The sequence below is a fragment of the Schistocerca nitens genome, chromosome 2 (genome assembly GCF_023898315.1).
Source record: "Schistocerca nitens isolate TAMUIC-IGC-003100 chromosome 2, iqSchNite1.1, whole genome shotgun sequence".
In the NCBI taxonomy this organism is placed as follows: Eukaryota; Metazoa; Arthropoda; class Insecta; order Orthoptera; family Acrididae; genus Schistocerca; species Schistocerca nitens.
The window spans coordinates 454,803,556-454,822,903 of NC_064615.1; the positions used below are offsets into that span (position 1 = coordinate 454,803,556).

The 19,348-nt window shown below is 39.8% G+C and overlaps 1 protein-coding gene across 5 annotated transcripts in view; it reads right to left on the reverse strand.

Annotated features, from left to right (window-relative positions):
- Positions 1–19,348, reverse strand: part of LOC126236337 (ribonuclease P protein subunit p40-like) — a 262,934-nt gene that overhangs the window by 178,421 nt on the left and 65,165 nt on the right. The window lies entirely within an intron of this gene.

Sequence of the window (19,348 nt, forward strand, 5' to 3'; positions counted from 1 at the left end):
AGTGACTGAATAAATGGGAAATTGAAATTAAAAGTGTGTGTTACAGGATGGTGTGAGGGAGAGTGCATAAGAAGAGGGTGAGTGAATGAGACATGAAGGGGACAAAAGATGGAAAATGAGGGATTCAAATGCACATTTGACTGACAGAACCAAATGTAAAACAAGTAGCAGACCAGTCTTATTGCATAATGCCACAATATTAGCACACATTCTTTCCACAGACAATGGACCATTACGTAATTGCTAGAGTCTTTATACATCTCGTGTTTCATCACCAATTGTCGGTCTTTTTAACATGTGCAGCTGTTCAGATGATAGTGCACATTTAACACCTACTTTGTGGTGGCTTGTAGACATCATTACTGTACAAGCAACTGTAGGTACCAAAAAAGCTGTTCCACCTGTAAAGATCATCTAACAAGATGATATTTTGCTGAAACTTATCCCGCCAGATTGAAACCAGCAACAACGCCATTTGTTCTACATAAATAGCCTTATTAAAAATGACTAGTTCTTGTTTTTACTTCTTATAATAATTAACCTGTATTTAATAAAATGTAACCATGAGAAAATGTACACATACCTGGATAGGTAGATAAAAACCAATAACTACTGAAATATCCAACAAATGCGAACACATGTGCTCTCTCTCTCTCTCTCTCTCTCTCTCTCTCTCTCTCTCTAGCAAGAATTAACTTGGTCACGTGACTAGGTACACCATGCTCCAGTTCGAAGTAGTGCATGTTATTTGCCTTACAGTGGAAACATGAAAAATTATCATGGAATATCCTTTTGCAGGCAGCCACAGTGAATTGCTGCTAACAAAAATTTATTGGTGGTGATAAGAAGAAAGCAGTGACAGCGCACACAGAAATGTTAATGCTGGGTAATTATGGTAGGAGGGGCATCATGAGGAGATGAGTGGAATTCTTTTATTCACCACAAAGAAAAACAGCAAAGTGCAGACAATAAATATGCCACTGACAATACGGATAAATGTGTTATTAGGAAGCATCTTCTGTGATATTACAAACAATAAAAGGAAATACCAATTTTGTGAAAACCCGATGGCTTATGTCGCAAGGAACTGGACGTCAAAACTTGCAAACTAACTATGACAAGGTGGGGGCACAGCATCAGGGATGGGCCAATGAATGCCAATGTGGTTTAAGTTCATAGCTATTTCAACCTAAATCCGTTCAACTCAGTGGGCCTTCATTAAGGCTATACCATCCTCAGAAAAGAGACAAACTGAGTTTACTTACCAGCCATTAAAATGGCCTAAGTTTTTAAGACAGTAGTACTACCTCACAATGTGAAGGTGACAGGCTACTGTGCTGATGGGCACTAGTTGTTTCATGCCCCACTAGCAGATAATGAGTTGGATGCAGATGAACTGGCATGAGAATCATAGTGGAATAGTGCAGAACACTGCCACAGAGGACATGTGCTAAGTGTTGCAAGGCAGAACTGTCAGCAGCAATAGGCCTGTCCGGGCAGTTCTTATGTGGACATCATCTGCTTTTGCCTCACACTGTACTCTGTTTTTGCTGTGCTCAGTTACTCACTCACAATGGCCATGTTGTGTTTGCTCTAGGCTCATCTCTACGCAGCGTTCAGACACCCTTCTCCTCCACAGATTCACCCTCTGCTCAAATTATTCTTGGAACCGAGAGCTCTATGAAACCCGAAATAGAAAGCAAAAAGAATAGCAAGGCATAGAACATATATCAAATGACAGAGTAGACATCATAGGATGGGGAGTGTTCACCGGCATATTGTGTCTATCGAGGTCAGAACCAAGTCTGACTGTGAAGTTCTCTTGATGCAATTAGCAACTCAAGTTAATTACTCGATGTCATTACCAGCCACCCAAGTCCATTGTAACAGTTGTAGAATCATTCAATGGAAGTCTATGTTCAGTAGCATGGGAATACCTCATCATGCAATATTAGTCATAGATGACTTTAATCTGCCGAGTATAGACTGGGATGCTGTGGATTGATTGCATGTGGTATGCACAGTCTTCTGAAGTACTTTTGAACACATTTTGCAAAAGTTTCCTTGAACAACTACTTAGACAACCCGCACACACTGAAATGTTTTAGACCTATTAGCTACAAGCAGGCCTGACCTTATCAACAGTCTCAGTGTATAGACAGGGAATAGTGAACATGACATCATTATAGTGACAATGGTTACTCAAGTTAACACAACAATCAAGAAGACTGCAGCAGTATTTCTGCTAAAACAAGCTGATATGCAGTTTTTGGCATCCCATTTAGACAACGAATGGACATCACTGAGTTCCAACATGACGGATATATAGGAATTATGAACAAAGTTGAAACTGATTGTAAATCACGCTCTGGAGACGTAAGTGTAATAAGGGATAAGAACCTCTGTGGTTTAATAACAAAATCCAGAAAATGCTGAGGATTCAGATTGTTGCACTTTTGATTCAAAAAAGAATATGCAAATGTTGACAGGCAAAATTTAGCAGAAATTCGTGCATCAGTAAGAAGATCAATACACAAGGCTCACAACAACTTCCACTGTCATACCTTTATGAAAGTTCTTGCCAAGAAACCAAGCAACTTCAGTGCATACATAAAAATCACAAAGTGGGTCAAAGGCTTCTATCCCATCACTCGTCAACCAGCCTGAGTTGGCAATATATTACACCAAAAGGAAACCTAATGTTTGAAATTCACACTTAAGAAAACATTCATGCAGGATGGTGATACAAATATACTGTCATTTGACTGTCACACAGACTCCCACATGGAGGCCATAGAAACAGGCATCCCTGCTGTCGAGAAGCAATTGAAAGAGTTGAAAACAAATAAGTTGCAAGGTCCAGGTGGAATCCCTATTTGGTTTTACAGAAAGTCTGTCCCTTACTTAGCCTGCATTTATCACAAATCTCTCACCCAGTGCAAAGTTCCAAGCAACTGGAATAAAAATGCATGGTACTCCTTTTGTAAGGAACATAACAGAGCAGTCGCACATAATTACATACCATTATCCTTAACATTGGTCTGCTGCAGAATTCTTGAAAATATTCTGAGTTTGAATGTAATAAATTTCCTTGAGACAGAAAAGCTTCTGTCCATGAATCAGCACAGACTTAGAAAGCGTCACTCGTGGAAACTCAGACTGCCTTTCTCTCATATGGTATCCTGAGAACAACGGATGAAGGGCAACAGGTAGATTCCATGTTTTGGATTTCTGGAAAATGTCTGACACGGGGCCCCGCTGCAGACTTTTAGCAAAGATACGAGCATATGGAATAGGTCCTCATAAATTTGAGTGGCTCAAAGTCTTCTTAAGTAATAGAAACCAGTACATTGCCCTCGATAGTGAGCGTCCATCAGAAACAAAGGTACTGTTAGGAGTTCCCCAGAGAAGTGTTGTAGGACCACTCTTCTTCTCTATATACATAAATGATATGATGGACAGGGTGAGCAACAGTTTAGGGCTGTTTGCTGATGGTGCTGTGATGTACAGGACGGTGTCATCATTGAGTGACTGTAGGAGGATGCAGGAAGACATAGACAAAATTTCTAGTAGGTCTTATGAATGGCAGCTTGTTCTAAATGTAGTTAATGGGAATGAGTAGGAAAAACAATAATGTGATGTTTGAATACAGTATTACCGTAGTTTGAATACAATATTACCGTATTAGTAATGTACTGCATGACACAGCCACATCAATCAATATCTAGGTGTAATCTTGCAAAGCGGTATGGAATAGAATGAGCACATAGGTGGTGGTAGGGAAGACAAGTGGTTGCCTCATTTCATTGGGAGAATTTTAGAAAATTCTAGCTCATATGTAAAGGGTATGGCATAAAGAACACTAGTCCAACCCATTCTTGAGTATTGTTCGAATGTTTGAGAGCCCCCCAGGTTGGATTAAAGGATTGATGTGATTCACAGGCGTGCTGCTAGATTTGTTGTAGTTGGTTCGATCAGCAGGCAAGTATTATGGAGATGCTTCATGAACTCAAATGGGAATAGCTGGAGTGAAGACTATGATCTTTTTGCAAGGCACTCTTAAGGAAATTTAGAGAATGGGACTGAATGCAGAATGATTCTACTGTCAGTAATGTACATTTCACATAAGGATCACAAACATAAGAAAAATTAGGCCTTGTGTGGAGGCTTATATACAGTTTTTCTCTTGATCTATTTGTGGGTGGAACTGGAAAGGAAATGACTAGCAGTGATACATAGTGCCCTCTGATATGCACCATATGGCAGCCTGTGGAGTATGTACACTGATCAGCCACAACATTATGAGCACCAACCTATTTTTCATATAAACCCATCCAGGTGACAGCATTATCATCTGGTGAGCAATGACTGCTAGTCAAACATATTGCATGGTGCATGTATCAATGAGTGTGCTGTCTGTGGGTAGAATGGGGAAGGTGTGCAATCTATCTGCATTTGACAGGTTCAGATGTGATGGCCCAGAGGCTCGGAACAAGGGTTTTGCAAATGGTATGACTTGTCAAGTGTTCAATTAGTGTTGTAGTGAGTGTTTTCAACACATAGCGAAACCAAGATGAAACCACGTCCAGACGTTGCAGGGTTTGGCGGCCATACCTCATTACAGATGTCAGACGTCATAGTCTGTGCAGACTGGTAAATCAGGACAGATGGCAAACTGTGGTGGAACTAACATCAGACTTTAATGCTGGGCAGATTACAAGTGTGTCTTAACACACAGTATGCCGAACACTCCTAACAATGGACCTTTGCAGCCAACAACCCATGCATGCGCCAATGTTAACACCACAACATGACCATCAGCACTGGACCTTGGTGCAGAGATAGAGCACATTGCTTGATGTGATTATTCCTGAGACCTTCTTCATCACGCTGATGGAAGGGCACAAATGCATCATCTTTCATGGAACAGCTCCTCGACACCTATACTGTGGAACAGAGACAAGCTGGCAGCAGATCCATCGGGCTCTGGGGAACATTCACTTGGGCATCCATGGGTCTGATGGAGTTTGTGCAAGGCACCATGATGGCCAATGAGTATTGTACACTGGTTGCAGAACATGTACTCCCCTTCACGACAACCATTTTTCCCACTCTTTCAAAAAGATAAAGCATCATGTCACAAGAACAAGAGTGTGAAGGAGTGGTTCAAGGAACACAGTGGTGAGTTCCAGTTGATGTGCTGACCCCCCCCCCCCCCCCCCCCCCAACCCGATAAAACACATCTGGGATGCGATTGAAAATCACATCAGAGCTCATCGCCCCCCACCCACCTCCCTCTCTCCAGAATGTAAGGAAATTGGATGACATTGTGTGTAGGGGGGAGAGGGGGGGGGGGGTGCGCACCCTGTGCCAACTCCCCCCCCAGCAATGTACCAAGGCCTTATTGCTTCCACACCATGACACTTTGCCACTGTTTTTTCCTGCATAAGGTGGACATACCAGCTATTTGGTAGATGGTCATAATGTTCTGTTTGATCAGTGTATGTAGATGCTCTGCTTCTTCTTCCTGGGTTCAGCTCCCCAAGCTTTTAGTTGGGCAACCATCAGAAAGTATAGTGTCATTCTGTGCCGTCAGTGGCGGTACCGTGTCGTTGACATGCCTGTGCAGATACTACAGTCGTGACATAGCACTTTCTTACACTTTTAACACTTTTCTTTTCCAGTGTGAGATTGTAACCACCATGGACCCAGCATGTTTGCAATGCTGGTGGGAGTAGCTGCTCCTCCAGGAGCAGCAATAAAAACTGCAGTATGAGTAGAGATTGAACAGAATGTGGAACTGATCTGTATGCAAGCTGCCCTGCTGGCAATCCAGGCACCTGCTGAGAAGCCGCCTCCTTCACTGCCCTTGACACCATTTGCCAATTTTGATCAGTCTATAGAAATTGGGAGCAATACCTATGGTTGTTCTTGCTGCACTGACAGGTAAACTATATCATCAATCCATCTCCTAGGGCTGTCTTGTTAATGCCCTGCAGTTTGAGACTGTACACAATCAAGAAAAATTCAAAGCCCCCTATCAAACCTGAGGAACTTAACTTTGAGGATACATGTCAGTTGCTCACGCAGTACTTTGATCATCAAACCCATGACGTGGCAGCATAGTTACAGTTTAACCATGGTGGCAGTACAGTTATCATTTAACTAGCACCACAAGTGTCCCAGAGTTACAAATAGCATGGATAACTGATCTGCAGGGCTCTCATACAACTATAAGTTCAAGTATTCCCAATGTCCCACCTCATACTTGGATTTGCTAATTAGGGATGTGATTGTCCTGACCCAATAATCCAAATTAGGACACTGGCACTATTTGACCCATCTTTAGCCTAAATCACCAAAATTATGGAATCACATGAACACATACAGTAGTGGCAAAGGACACTCTGTCTAACAACTGGCAAGTGGCAAAGTAAAATGTGCGTGACAAACATCCCTCGGTGCCCTATGGGGTGAGGCAGGCGGCCCTGCCTTCTGCTGAGCCACCACATGTTGATGCCATTGATGATTTGAGTGCAGTGACATCATGGTGCTGCCTTTCTTGGCCCACAATGGTATCGACAGGTTTGAGACAAGTCACACAGGGTGTATATGCGAACAAGGAAAAAAAATTTCAGGATTTTTCCCAGATTTCCTGGTTAAAAACACACTTTCTCCCAGATGAAAACACATTTTTTCCATGTTAAATGACAGTATACTTTCCCTTGGATCTGTAAAACTTATCAATCCTTTGAAAGGTTAAGGTTTCGTGCACTGGCTTGAAATTCCCAGTACATTAGTAAACCATGAGCGGGGAAAAAAAAATTATATGCAGCCACAAGTATGCTGCATATTTTCATATTACACAAGTATAAATTTGAATTCCAAGAAACTCAGCAAGTTAGTTTCCGAAGCATTGAAATAGAGTTTGCGATGCGCTTTTGTAAGTCAATCATAGCCCATGCCACGTGATCTTGCCAGCCAATGAAAGCAGATACTCAGAGCATAGAACATATGATGTAGTCAGTCAACAGCAACAGCACTGTTAAAATAGCGTGAACACACGAGTAGGAAAAGTTAATGGTTTAAATTAATATAGAAGTGTGGCTGCAAGGGAAGCTAAGCTTTCACATATAATACTGGTCTCAAAGATCAATTAGCCATCACAAAAGCTAAGGTTTCACATACAAATTGGTCTTTTTTTTTTAAAAAATTAGTGTTATAATGCAAGAGCATCAGAATTTCGTAAAACATACTAAAATACCCAATTCCGTTTAAAGTGTACATTCGTATGTCCAAATTCACAATGAAGAAGGCCCCAACCTGAAATTAAGCTTTTCGGGACGTAAATTTTCTTGGATTATCATTACTGCATTATCTTGAGTATGGTTCTTTATTATTGTGGTGTCTAATGAAATAAAGACTTGCACCTGGCGGCCGAACTTCCCCGAATAGGGGTCTCCCGGCCAACAATGCCATACACTCATTTCATTTTATCGATAATGCCACACGTGCCAGAAGATGAAAAAGTGCACTTGAAATCCAGCAAACAGTTGAAACTAGCCAATAGTATGGAATGAAACACTTCGTTTCAAATAAATTGACTGTCTCAGTGGAAAATATTAATAACAACCAAATTTCTTTAGCAACCCAACGAAAATAACTTCACCATTCTGCAAGGCGATTAATGCTTGACTGTTAAAAACCTGGAATTAAAATAAAACCTGAAATGAATAACGTATTTTAGCCTTACATAATTATGTGATCTATTTTATCTATGAATCTACAAAATCTATGAATTGGTGGCTCCCAGCCACAGAAATCCGTTTTGTTTTCATTTGACATGAGATCTGTAAACGAAGAGGAAACAACAAAATAACTAAATGTAAATACTGCGTCCCAAAAAAATTTTCTGCGTAGCATCTGGCTGCTTGCTACAGCCACACTTCCAAGTAGCCAGAAGCGGGAGAACGTCTGTTCTACGCGACTGGCATCTTCTCTAACGAAGCTAACATAAAAAATTGTGAAGTCACACTCGTCGCAAGCAGTTTGCTGTTATGAAGTATTGCATAGTCTTTCGTCCTAATGCCTTTAACACGTTTTGTTGTTGGCACATGTTTGCATGTGCAGTTTGTTTTGTTATAAATGGTGCATTTCCTTTGCAACTTCAGTTTTACTTCATATTTTTCTCCCGTTTATGTTTTATTGCTGCAATATAATTCTGCAGTAATGAGGTAGAGTAATATTCTTTGTTAGACTATCGGTTGTTAGCAATCATATCGGTTGTTAGCAATCAAAATTACAAAAATTTAACTGAAAACTAAAACTCTGAAAAATTCCCGGAGTTCTAAAAGATTACCAGGTTTTTCCTGGTTTTCTCCTGGATGAAAAACTTCCCCGGTTTTTCCCAGATCATCCGGTTGTACCATGGCGTATACACCCTGTCACAGCATAGCAATTTTTTGGGTTCTCGGCATCACTCTCCCACTGTATTTGATTTCACTTAATGGGAGAGTCAGCAGACATGCCCAAACTCTTAGTTGGTGCACATTCGATGGAACTGACCACATGTAGATGCCATGTGTGGGGTATGTCATAATGTTGGCCATTTGACAGTGGTTTGTGACAGTGAGCCTCGGGGTGGTCATCGGAGGCCTCAGTGTTTTCCTTAGAATTGGAGGACTCACCCATGGCAACTCGTGTAGACCAACTGTTACCCCAGCCTCCACAATCTTCTGCTCTACAGTGTAGCCAGTGTGTCAGCATTGTTCCCTACAATGGTTGATCTGCTGCCAGAAAATCTCACACACACTCCTGTTTCATGCTGGAGGTCACGGCACAGACCTGGCCATTTTTTGGTTCTATGTGGCCTTTACAGTATGGGAGTTTTAGTATCCAGGACAGCAGGTAATGCAAATGAACTAATCTGGGTATTACAGTGGACTTGTGCAGAACTTTCCACAGATGGAGTCTGCAAGGGACTGCATGGGCAGAGCCACTGACCCAGTTGCTGGTGACAATATACATGGCCCAGCAGTTCTTACACACACATCAGCTATCCTGCACCTCATGCTGTGCTCTCTTTTCCACATACACAGTTACTCAGTCACTCATGCTGGTCACGTTGTATTTTCTCTGTACTCATCTACCTGGTGTTTGGATATACTGCCCAGTACATCGACTCTCATGTTGAGTTCCATTCTCTCTTCCTAAGTTCAGCTCTCTTGGCTTGTAGTCGAGGCTCTATCAGTTAGTACAGTGTAGGTTGTACTGAGAAAAAGTTGTTAAGAAAAAAATTGTGTATGTTGCGCCACTTCCAAGTTAATTAACATTGAACTTAACCAAACAATCTCCTGCACATGGAAATCCAAGAGCACACCAGAGACGGAGTTGCCAAACATCGTCTTTGTTTGGTTTTCTAAAAGCGAACAAGAGGGCGATACAAAAATTGAGTGTTGGATGGTAGTAAGGATCAAACCCAAGCCAGAGGCTGAACAGTCTCTGCACCATTAGGACAACCGACACTACCTGTATCTGGCAGTCTGCTTGAATTTTCATGAGCAACACCCTCAATGGCTGACTTCAATACTAAGTAACTTGGAAATGGTGCAACAAATCATTTTTTTCCTTACCAATTATTTCTCAGCATGATGTACTCTGAGACACCCTTACAAGCCTTTCAGATTCTGTCTGACCACCCTGTACAGTAATATTCTGTGCTGATAGTGGTGGTACCACAGCATTACCATGCCTGTGCAGATACAAAAGGTTGGATACCAATCATTAATGAATTTTGTTATTCTTGCTTTACTTTCACTTTTGATAATGGCATTCCTTACAATTGTTACACAACAGATGACTAAGAGGGAAAATACAACAGATTCCATATTAAATATGAAGCAAGAGCATACAAATTTATTTATTACGTTACGATTTGTAATTTCTAGAGTTACATTCATGATAGACACAATGGAAACATAAACTGTTCTTCCACAATGACTATTGTATGAAGAACATCTTGCCATACTGACAATTAAATCCTATTTATTTAAGGGGCAACTCGTATCAACAACATTCTGTACTATTACTTTAACAGATATTGACTTTGAAGCCATAAATTAGTGTCTAATCTAAATTCAGCAGTATCCTCCCTTCTTTTATGTTGTATACAACAACACACTTCAATAATGACAAAAATGAAATTGTCATATGACCTGTACCGAACTCATGACCCCCAACTGTGCCACTTCAATGCCATTCACACTAAGTTATCCAACCATTACAAAAAATCAGCACAATTTTAATAGATAGTAAGGTTATTAATCTCATCCACCTTCCTATGGTGCTATCTCGTGTTCATATGCCCACCAGGATGAAAGGCTTTGGTGTGAGGTACTTTGCACCTTAAACTACATCACCATTGTGTCCATTCTCCAATCCCCATCGTACATTCTCCACTTGAGAGAAAAACAGTTCCATCTATAAAATTTATTTTTTAAATGCATTAGAGCTAATGAATTCTTAGGTACAAACAAGAAGTTTTAAAAATGCAATGAAATGTCGGTTCATAGACATTATGTTGTGAATAAATGCTGGCAAAGTGATATCACTCTAGGAGTGCCAATTTATCTTTCACTTAATGTTATGCAGGGAACTGGCATGCATAACTGTGGCCTGTGCCAGTGCTTCACTTGATAAGAATACTGGAAATACGATATTACTACCTCCCCTCCCTATTTCTAAAGTATAAACATGATGGTACTAACATCATATGCTGAGTAATACATGGAAGATGGTTTCTAATGCTGTCATCCATTTCACGTACATATAATGTTCTGTATTCATTTTCTCATGAATATATTTTTTGAATATTCTATACATGTGGAACAACTGTTCTCCTACTTCCACATACTTTCCATTGTTTTTACAAGTTTGTGAAATTTCTAACCATCACCACAAAGAATGTTGTACTGTATATGTGTGGCCTGACAGTGTTTCTCATAGATTCATGCTAGTGTAATCTTATTCCTTTAATATATCCTGTGGTCTTTGACAGCCTATTGATTTGAGTCTCGTCATCAGTGTTCATATTATCTGTGTTCGTGATGGCTCGTGTCCGCATTATTCATGCAGTTGCATTGCCACATTATCTTCTGTTCCCTCTTGTTTTGCTCTCTTTATCATTACCCAGTCTCTCTACTGTAATATCCAGGGGCAACAAATTCATCTTCTTGGGAAAAAAAAACCTCTTGTTTCACAAAGTGTTTAGCATTCAGCACATGTTGGTCTATAGATTGATCATATTATTTTGAAACGTATTCCTGTTGGTTTTTGAATATTTTTGAACAGATTCTATGTTGATATATGAATGAATCATTAATTAATTTTTGAATGCTTGTGCATAATGTACATGATGTCTCTGCCAGGGGAGTCCCTGTTGCATCTAGAAATAAAAAGCTTTCCCGCAGACAAAAATGGGACACGGCTATAGAATCTGAAACCTGAACGCATGAATGCCAATCACTGTTTGTTTATGTGGTCAACTGGGTGTGAAAACGATAAGCATTGATATAATTATTAGCAAAATCCATGGATTCTGACAGCCAGAGTAGAAATAAATGACTAACACAAATAACAGGTAAGAAAGATTATCTTCTCGGAGTAAGAAAATGAAATTTTGACAGAAAATTTTTGCCAGATCACTACACTACTAAGGGTCAATTGTACAGTGCCTGGTTACCAGTCACTAACTTCTATTCTCAGAATAGCATGGAAAACACATCGCAAAAATATGTAATAATGCCTAACCGGAGAATAAACGCAGGCTAATTGAACCAGTGATTCTGACAGGATTAGCAAAGTTAACCGGAGAATGAATTGTGATTACATAGAAATAGATACAGAATTAGTGATAAGAAGATCAATTGTTAGAATGAGGAAGGAGAAGAAACAGGGACATCACACAAATTATATGGAAGAATATGACGATTACAAATTTAAATAAAAAGTTTGTACTACTGCATTTTGATCACATGCTTCAGAAACTGGAGTGTATCACTGAAATGTGAACTACTTCCTAACATAAAACTTTCTGCTTGTAGTAGGCCTAATAGGGATTTGATATTGGTACTTTATGAATTATATTCTGTCATGTTATTTACATAAATGAGGTGGATAAAAATGACCATTCATGAAGAAGCAGTCTCGCTTATTTGGCGTGTGTTACAATTGCTGCATATTAGAAACACTTATTTCATTTTATCTAGCAGACAGTGACAAAATCAAAAGGAGAAACCACACTACTCTTGGGTACTATCCGTATTAACAGCTTTTTCAGGATTGGTCAACGACATTTTGATTTTTCAAGTAGCAACACATCTGACAAACAATTATGCAAGGTAATAGATTTTTTTGCAGAAAGCAAAGCACACTTTGTAAAGCTGAAGCAAGTTTAGAGGGAAAAAATGCTGGGATCTAAGGACTGACAAAATGTTTACTGTCTTGCTTGTCTCTAATCTTTACTGCTTTTATGTTTCTTATATTTAATGTTATGTTACAATACAGAGAAAGTTATTAGTTAATATGCAATAAAGAGTGCAAATTTTCTGAAGAGTTCTTATTCTCCTGTTCTCCTGAGCACAACTAATCTCTGGTAGTATTAATAGTGAGTTTTTTTTAAGGGAGTGGGGGGGGGGGGGGGGGGGGCAGGATGTCAAACTGGACAACTGAGGTAGGAGAGCACCACACGAAATTTTAATTTCCACTACTGAATAAAGACTTGATGGCATCCATTACAAAATAAATGCATTTGCATTCCACACAGCAAAATACAGTGACATCAGTGACATGCCATAGAGGAATGCTGTGTTAAGAGGCGTGGCACTGCACTTTGGCATACTGAAGACCAAATAACATGTTTTATATTTCCTCAAACATAAATGTCTTATATATCAAACTCTTCAGAAAGATCTGCACTACAAAATGAACATATTTCTGAAAAATCGATTTTTTTTTTTAATTTTCAACATCCTGTCTCACAGGCTCAAGGGGGAGGGGGTCCCGACTATCAAGTTTTTGCCCTGGTTTGGAACTATCATGGATCCAGGGCTGAGATCTGACACTTCACGAGGAACATCTTGAGGTGTGAAGTAGAGTCCCCGTATTCTACACAGAACACACACGTAATATTACATTTCATTTAGTTCACTGACACTTGCAAACTGTTCCATGTACAAAGATGCAGCTAGCATCAGTGCTTCTGGAAGTGCTGCACTATGTTTTCAGTTTAGTTTTATTAATAGTTACAAATTCTACAAAAATGTATTTCCAGACAACGTTACAGGATGTTTTACATGTGAGAAACCTCTGCATTATTTAATTTAGGTGATCATGTGCAAGTGAACTCTTAACAATACAACAAATTTTCATTTCCTCAAATTTAAACTCTGTCGGAGATCTCTAATGAGACATACTTTAAGTTACATTTGACACATGATGTTGCATGCATCTCAACAGTTGCCCATTTGGTTTTACTGAGAAAAAAAGAGGGCTATGTTTATAATTAGCCTGTTATTACATTTTCTGATCAAGCTTTCTACTTATTTGCAACATAACAAAAAATGTGGTCAGGATGCTTATCCTATTAGCTGGAAAGAAAGGAGGAGGGGGAGGGGGATGAGATTAGTGTTTAATGTCCTGTCGACAACAAGGTCATTAGAGACGGAGCACAAGCTCAGATTAGGAAAGTGTAAGGAAGGAAATTGGTCGAGCCCTTTCAAAGGAATTATCCCGGCATTTGCCTGAAGCGATTTAGGGAAATCATGGAAAACATAAGTCAGGATGGGCAGAGGTGAGTTTGAACTGTTGTCCTCCCGAATACAAGTCCAGTGTGCTAACAATTGCGTCACCTCGCCCGGTGCAAAGAAAGAATAGTAATAACAAAATACATTATGCTCAGAATTCCAATAATTATAATGCAGCAAGAGGGATTTCTTTTGTGAGATTAACAAAGGAATGGTTCAATCCGACATGTCAAAATTTATCCTGAAATTTTTCATACATGAAGAAGACTCTAAAAGAAATGCAATGTCAAAATTTTAGCTGCTAAGCCAAATTGCAAATGCTTCTTTTTTTTTTAAATTAACATTACTCATTTTTGTTGCACAAGGAGCTACTTATAACAGCAATTTGTGCAATCCTTCATGCCTAGTGTGCGAGTTGGTGAACTAGCAAATGCAGCTATGACAGAAGAACGTAGCACAAAGTCCAACGTGCACACGCATGGATTTTAAGCACTTATGCCACGTCAAAAATGTCTCGAATATTATTATTTTTTGAATAACTTGCAGTTCAAGTCAACAGCAGTTCATATCAACAGCTAAACTGTTGCTGATGTAATTGTTAAACAAATGACTAGCACAGGAAAGAAAATCAAGGCAGTACATGATGTTACACCTCAGATGACTTCCATCAGTCGGGACTTAAATTTGTTGACATGAATTATTTTATAGCAATTCAGGTAGTACAAATCTTATGATAATTTTTGAATAATATATATTTTACTAACAATGGAACACTTCCTTGTTTATTTCCTGTAACCGTCACAAAAATGGGAAGTGTCTCATTGGATGATGAAAAAATCATTTTCCTTGCACCAGACACATTCAATAAAAGAAAATCAATGCATTCGGGGACTTCAAAGTAATTGTTAGTTTTATTTAGATAGAATTGGGATTGAGTAATAAATGGTCATAGCCATGTTCTGTATATTATGCTGCACACAAGGCATGCCTGATCAAATTTATAAAATGTGGTGATGCAAACTGACAATGCACAAATGAATGAAGTTTAACAATAACACTCTGCTGATAAATGTGAAATGACAAAGGGGCATTGGGAAATAACACTGTCTGTCAATTTTCTGAAAAATGCTGTACACTGCCACAAAAATTCCTTTATCGAGAGGGTGCATCATACCCCTAGTTCCAGGTTGAGTCCAAATTGTATTAAGTCTTCTCATCATCCCCATAAAGACAGAAGTGTTACATCCAGGTCAACAGACCAACAAATTTAATGAATTATTTTCTGCAACAGGTAAGAAGATGTTTCTGAAGCAATAACGAAATTACTTCTCTCCCATTTTTCCAGCTTTTGCCACACCAATTACAAGATTTTTGCAACCAAACAGTTGTTTGCAAATTTTTGGAATTAATTTGCTTTGAGGTTCCTGAAGAAAGATATAAAGCTACAGAAACACTAATCCATTGATAATTATCACTGGCTCTTTTATATATGAATGTATAATAGCATTGATCACCTGCAAAGCGACTTTTTTTGCTCAATAAGGTGAAGTGCGGTTTCCACACACTTCTTCGATGAAACCTGACTGAATGACTTTATACACTTTATACACAGGATTTTGGTCATAACAAGAGGTTCATCTGCACATCAGCTACAAATTTCTTTATGGTATTACCTATTAAAGCCATCTCCTCTATATGTTTACTGGAAATGAACTTTGTAATTTTGTGACTTCCTTTTCCATATAATTTTTGAACCTGTTTAACCAGGTAAAAAAAGAATGGAAATCATTAATGTTCATCTCACTCTCAGTTCAGAGGACCCAGTCCCAAAGCTGTCACTCAGTTATGGTGCACTGACTAATGTGCAGTTGTAGGTCTTTCCAACAGCTTTTCCTTCAGACTTTTGCCGGTTTCATTTTGATGCATATTTTGGACTTCGAGTAAACCTTTCTTCCACTGATACAATGCACATTTAGATTTTATGAAATAAGACTGGCTTTCCACGCTGGTAAACTTTTAAGTATTTTCTCCCTTCACCATTTAACCGAACAATTTAAAGCCTTTTGATTGTCACTGAAAGCTATTACTGTACTTGTTTTTTTTTGGGATAGGAAAGTATTATATTTTTGTTATGGATTTTAATGAGCATAACAATTATCATTCGAACCACAATTCACAGAATCGACAATTTCCTGCTTCTCTAATGTTCCCACAATTTCTAATGAAATGTCAACATCATTCTAATAAATAAAATATACGTAGGTCTTCAAAAGAAGTAAGTGATTTCAACTGCATATCACATTCTTCGTATTTCATCTTTGCAAGGTTGAAAACATTAACTGGATTCCACAATACTGGACCCTGGAACCTTTTGCCACACCGATTATAAGATTTTTGCAACCAAACAGTTTTTTTGCAAATTTTTGGAATATATATATATATATATATATATATATATATATATATATATATATATATATATAAAAAGAAAGATGATGAGACTTACCAAACAAAAGCGCTGGCAGGTCGATAGACACACAAACAAACACAAATATACACACAAAATTCAAGCTTTCGCAACAAACTGTTGCCTCATCAGGAAAGAGGGAAGGAGAGGGAAAGACGAAAGGATGTGGGTTTTAAGGGAGAGGGTAAGGAGTCATTCCAATCCCGGGAGCGGAAAGACTTACCTTAGGGGGAAAAAAGGACAGGTATACACTCGCACACACACACATATCCATATATATATATATATATTCCAAAAATTTGCAAATGACATGAATTATTTTATAGCAATTCAGGTAGTACAAATCTTATGATAATTTTTGAATAATATATATTTTACTAACAATGGAACACTTCCTTGTTTATTTCCTGTTTATTTTTGGAATATATATATATATATATATATATATATATATATATATATATATATATATTCCAAAAATTTGCAAAAAAACTGTTTGGTTGCAAAAATCTTATAATCGGTGTGGCAAAAGGTTCCAGGGTCCAGTATTGTGGAATCCAGTTAATGTTTTCAATCTTGCAAAGATGAAATACGAAGAATGTGATATGCAGTTGAAATCACTTACTTCTTTTGAAGACCTACGTATATTTTATTTATTAGAATGATGTTGACATTTCATTAGAAATTGTGGGAACATTAGAGAAACAGGAAATTGTCGATTCTGTGAATTGTGGTTATATATCTAATAATTCCCTCTATTAATTTTATATATATATATATATATATATATATATGGTTATAATAGAGGGAAACATTCCACGTAGGAAAAATATATCTAAAAACAAAGATGATGTGACTTACCAAATGAAAGTGCTGGCATGTCGACAGACACACAAACAAACACACATATACACACAAAATTCAAGCTTTCGCAACAAACTGTTGCCTCATCAGGAAAGAGGGAAGGAGAGGGAAAGACGAAAGGATGTGGGTTTTAAGGGAGAGGGTAAGGAGTCATTCCAATCCCGGGAGCGGAAAGACTTACCTTAGGGGGAAAAAAGGACGGGTATACACTCGCACACACACACATATCCATCCACACATATACAGACACAAGCAGACATATTGAAAGACAAAGAGTTTACTTGAAATTAGCGGAGATTGAGGCCTGGTGGATAACGAGAAGAGAGGATATACTGAAGGGCAAGTTCCCATCTCCGGAGTTCTGACAGGTTGGTGTTAGTGGGAAGTACCCAGATAACCCGGACGGTGTAACACTGTGCCAAGATGTGCTGCCCGTGCACCAAGGCATGTTTAGCCACAGGGTGATCCTCATTACCAACAAACACTGTCTGCCTGTGTCCATTCATGCGAATGGACAGTTTGTTGCTGGTCATTCCCACATAGAAAGTTTCACAGTGTAGGCAGGTCAGTTGGTAAATCACGGGGGTGCTTCCACACGTGGCTCTGCCTTTGATCGTGTACACCTTCCGGGTTACGTACAGGACTGGAGTAGGTGGTGGTGGTGGGAGGGTGCATGGGACAGGTTGTACACCGGGGGCGGTTACAAGGGTAGGAGCCAGAGGGTAGGGAAGGTGGTTTGGGGATTTCATAGGGATGAACTAAGAGGTTACGAAGGTTAGGTGGACGGAGGAAAGACACTCTTGGTGGAGTGGGGAGGATTTCATAAAGGATGGATCTCATTTCAGGGCAGGATTTGAGGAAGTCGTATCCCTGCTGGAGAGCCACATTCAGAGTCTGATCCAGTCCTGGAAAGTATCCTGTCACAAGTGGGGTACTTTTGGGGTTCTTCTGTGGGAGGTTCTGGGTTTGAGGAGATGAGGAACTGGCTCTGGTTATTTGCTTCTGTACCAGGTCGGGAGGGTAGTTGCAGGATGCAAAAGCTGTTTTCAGGTTGTTGGTGTAATGGTTCAGGGATTCCGGACTGGAGCAGATTCGTTTGCCACGAAGACCTAGGCTATAGGGAAGGGACCGTTTGATGTGGAATGGGTGGCAGCTGTCATAATGGAGGTACTGTTGCTTGTTGGTGGGTTTGATGTGGATGGACGTGTGAAGCTGGCCATTGGACAGGTGGAGGTCAACGTCAAGGAAAGTGGCATGGGATTTGGAGTAGGACCAGGTGAATCTGATGGAACCAAAGGAGTTGAGGTTGGAGAGGAAATTCTGGAGTTCTTCTTCACTGTGAGTCCAGATCATGAAGATGTCATCAATAAATCTGTACCAAACTTTGGGTTGGCAGGCCTGGGTAACCAAGAAGGCTTCCTCTAAGAGACCTATGAATAGGTTGGCGTACGAGGGGGCCATCCTGGTGCCCATGGCTGTTCCCTTTAATTGTTGGTATGTCTGGCCTTTGATAGTGAAGAAGTTGTGGGTCAGGATGAAGCTGGCTAAGGTAATGAGGAAAGAGGTTTTTGGTAGGGTGGCAGGTGATCGGCGTGAAAGGAAGTACTCCATCGCAGTGAGGCCCTGGACGTGCGGAATATTTGTGTATAAGGAAGTGGCATCAATGGTTACAAGGATGGTTTCTGGGGGTAACAGACTGGGTAGGGATTCCAGGCGTTCGAGAAAGTGGTTGGTGTCTTTGATGAAGGATGGGAGACTGCATGTAATGGGTTGAAGGTGTTGATCTACGTAGGCAGAGATACGTTCTGTGGGGGCTTGGTAGCCAGCTACAATGGGAGGGCCGGGATGATTGGGTTTGTGAATTTTAGGAAGAAGGTAGAAGGTAGGGGTGTGGGGTGTTGGTGGTGTCAGGAGGTTGATGGAGTCAGGTGAAAGGTTTTGTAGGGGGCCTAAGGTTCTGAGGATTCCTTGAAGCTCCGCCTGGACATCAGGAATGGGATTACCTTGGCAAACTTTGTATGTAGTGTTGTATGAAAGCTGACGCAGTCCCTCAGCCACATACTCCCGACGATCAAGTACCACGGTCGTGGAACCCTTGTCCGCCGGAAGAATGACAATGGATCAGTCAGCCTTCAGATCACGGATAGCCTGGGCTTCAGCAGTGGTGATGTTGGGAGTAGGATTGAGGTTTTTTAAGAAGGATTGAGAGGCAAGG